This window comes from Sinocyclocheilus grahami, unplaced genomic scaffold (assembly GCF_001515645.1).
Source record: "Sinocyclocheilus grahami isolate Dianchi unplaced genomic scaffold, SAMN03320097.WGS_v1.1 scaffold237.1, whole genome shotgun sequence".
NCBI lineage: Eukaryota > Metazoa > Chordata > Actinopteri > Cypriniformes > Cyprinidae > Sinocyclocheilus > Sinocyclocheilus grahami.
In genome coordinates this window covers 1,027,400-1,031,113 of record NW_015505416.1, presented here as the reverse complement: position 1 = coordinate 1,031,113, position 3,714 = coordinate 1,027,400, and the positions used below count along the sequence as shown (strand labels likewise).

Below are 3,714 nucleotides of genomic sequence, written 5' to 3'. Positions count from 1 at the left end.
GTCATGTGACATCTGGGAATATGATGACATGAAATGCTGAATTGTTTTTTTGAAGCACCACATTGAAATGAACTGTTGGAAAGAACTGCTTTTTAGAAATGAGTCAAACTTTCCAACATTACTGCACACGTTTCCATATAAAACTAGACTGGTACTAACAAATTATCTTTTTGTTACAATAAGAATGGACAGATTTTTAACTGCTTTGCCACACTTTTTGAACAATGAATTATGATTTTTCACAATCTTTCCAGTCATTTGTGATTACTATATTTAAAAAAATATAGCTAAATAATCGACACCGAATGGTGAACCAGCTTGACCATTTGAAAACAAGCAGCTCAAAAGCATCAATTGAGCTCCACTATGAGCAAATTTTACAGAGTAATATTGTAAAGAGTAATTCATTATTTCAAATTTTACAGAAAAATATTTAAATTTGTTATATTTATGATCATATATTATACACACACACACACACACACACAAGCACGCACACACATTTAATGCTGTTTTTTTTGTCCTAGTGTTTAAAAGTCACATCATCAATATCAAAAAGATTAAGCAGCACTATCATGTCACACTACGCTGTTGAGGGAACACGCTGCAGTCACAAGGAAAAGTTTAACAGTCTCTTATCAAGAACCACAGGAGATAATCCACAATGGGCGCTTGAGCTAACACACGAAGAGAATGAGCACACCTGACAAACACAAACTGAACAGACTAGGACTTTTAAACACAGGGCATTCAGGGGAACACAGGTGACATCAATGGAACATAATCAAACTAAACGAGGACAGGAACATGACCAAATAAGGCAAAACCGGAACTGAAACACATGACAAAACAGGTCCAATCCTGACATATTAACACTGATAATAATAATAAGAAGAAATGGTTCTTGAGCAGAAATCAGCATATTAGAATGATTTCTGAAGGATCATATGACACTGAAGACTGGAGTAATGATGCTGAAAATTCAGTTTAAAATATATTCAAATAGAAAATGATTATTTTAATGTGTAATAATACTGTATTTCACATTATTAGTATTAGTTCAGATACCAAAAAAATCTTGTCAGGCATATTTAGAATAAGAATCATTAGATGATATTAAAAGACTCTATATTTAAAGGATTAGTTCACTTCCAGAATTAAAACTTCCTGACAATTTACTCACCCCCATGTCATCCAAGATATGCATGTATTTCTGTCTTCAGTCGCAAAGAAATTAAGGTTTTTGAGGAAAACATTCCAGGATGTTTCTCCATATAATGGACTTCAGTAGGATTAAACGGGTTGAAGGTCCAATTTGCCGTTTCAGTGCAGCTTCAAAGGGCTTTACATGATCCCAGCCGAGGAATGAGGGTCTTATCTAGCGAAACAATCTGTTGTTTTCGAAAAAAATAAAAATGTATATAGTTTATAACCACAAATGCTCATCTTGCACTAGCTCAACTTCACGCATTATGTAATCACATTGGAAAGGTTACACGTGACATAGGTGAAAGAACCGAACCAGTGTTCACAAAGCGAACGTGTTTCGAACATAGGTTTCGAAGATGAACGAAGGTGAGTACTTGATTACAGAATTCATATATATATATGGCGCTAAAACACGGGTTCAATTCGTGAACCCTGGCACGTTTTTATTACGTTGATATAGGTATGTATTGCTGTGTTTTTATTATGTTGCTTCAGGTACGTATTGTGGCGGTTCAGTATTCAAATATCCGGGGACTGTCACTAAAAGTTAATGCTCTGTCGTGTCGGAAATATGCCCTACACCAAACCCCACCCTAAACCTACCTGATAGTGTTAACAAATACAAAACTGGCATAAAAACACATTTGTTGATGCAACCATGCCATTTAAACTTCCTTATATGCAGATTTGAACTGTTTTGTCGAACCGTAGTTACACAGGATTCAAACCAGAGCTCCTCACCTCTCAAGTACGTCTCCGTACTCCGCAAGCTACCGAACAAACCTACCGTCTATTACTTATTGGTACGTATTTCGCGTCTCACGAAAAAGTGCCCCAGGTACGTTTTTGCCATGACACCAGGTGACGTATATGTGTGTATTAATTTTTGGGTGAACTGTTAAATTAAATAGAACATTCGTTGTTACATCTTTATTTTTCCCAGCTTCTTAGCGTCTATGTGTGTAGATTTGGAACCTCATTATTTTGTCATTTCTGTTACATTCAATATGACCAATCAGAGCCACGCTTTTCAAAACGACTTTGCAGGTAATAGTCCAATCACACGGCTGTATGCTGTTGAGATGGTAACATGTTTTCAGCAGAAATCATCCCAGTTTCACTTTATTGTATTTTCCTGATTAGAAAACCAGGTCAGCTCCCACCTCCCATGAACAACTTAATAGGCACTTAAAAGGTGTGTCTGCCAGGTCAAGGACAGATGAAGATACTGCCCACAGAAACACTCCTCCTCAGTGGTAAATTTTTACCAGCCATTTTTTAACGAACTTTAAGATCACTTCTGAGTTTTTTCATGGTGGATAGTGGTGGTGTGCATTTGCAAATGTTAGCTAACACATGGAAGGTTAACGTAACATGACACTGGCAGTTATCTTGCAACTATAGGCACTGGGTATATGGTTGCTTAAAGTCTAGGTAGTGGCATTTCTCTGTCATATAACAGCTATAAAAACATTGTCCAATGTACTGGCAGAAAGAATGATTTCTCGTTATAGCATGTACACCAATAACATGCTTTTTTAAATTAAAATGAAGTTGTGTGTGTTTTTTTCCTCAAGTTTTAATTGTAACAATTGTAATGAAGTAAATGATAGATATACATGAATATTTCATTGTGAAATATTAAGTTAAAATTTGTTGTTTTCAGATCAGCTGCTGCTGCAATAGAAGACATATTGAAATCAGATTAGGAGAGTGGTAAATGTGTTTATTCTCATATCAGTGAATGTCACAGGTTTAATTCTGGCTGACATGTTTCCTAATAAAGTAACTATTGAGGCTCTGAGTGTAATGCTAACTTTGGATTCAGCACTTCTGTTGAAGAGATGTTGGGCCTCTTCTAACCTTATGTTTAATGTAACACAGAATATTGTATGGTGACGGCAGACAAGAGGATAGAAACGGACACTCATGTCAAGCTTGATGAGGATTTAGTCCAAGCTTTGAAAGGTAACCTGTTTACACCAGAGAAAACGCATGAAGTGAGGTGTAAATGGGCCCAAAGAATTGTTAATGTATATCTATGTAAATTATAATGCATGTGATATTCAAAAACACCACTCAAAACCACTGATTAATTATTTTTCCTTTCACAGACCCTGCGATGCAGTTTTCAAAGACCACAGTGTCTGAATTGCAGGCCCCAGATGAAGATGATGACTTAAAGATGATGATGATGGTGACATTTGAAATGTTCTGTTTCTTTGTTTGGTTTAGCCATTTGCAGGCAACTTCATTATCCCCCGCTTTCACAGACAAGGCTTAAACCTAGTCCCAGACTAAATTGCATGTCTGGGCTGTTTTAACTTAAAGAAATTTGCACTGACTGATCTTAAAATATGTCAGTTCCATTGTTTTGTCTCAAGATGCACATCAGTAGTGTTTTTTTTCTAAGGCACGTTTATAAAAGCTGCTCAAATGTCCTAATTGAACTATGGCCTAATCAAGGCTTAATCTGAGCCCTGTCTGTGAAACCTGCCCTATGCA

The 3,714-nt window shown here is 36.3% G+C and overlaps 1 long non-coding RNA gene across 1 annotated transcript; it reads left to right on the top strand.

The window, feature by feature from the left end:
* The first annotated feature begins 2,876 nt into the window (after positions 1 to 2,876).
* LOC107597816 (uncharacterized) lies at positions 2,877 to 3,509 on the top strand. The gene is made up of 3 exons (XR_001610493.1): positions 2,877 to 2,925; positions 3,094 to 3,177; positions 3,324 to 3,509. It is a non-coding gene; the product is annotated as an uncharacterized lncRNA (long non-coding RNA).
* Positions 3,510 to 3,714: the final 205 nt, after the last annotated feature.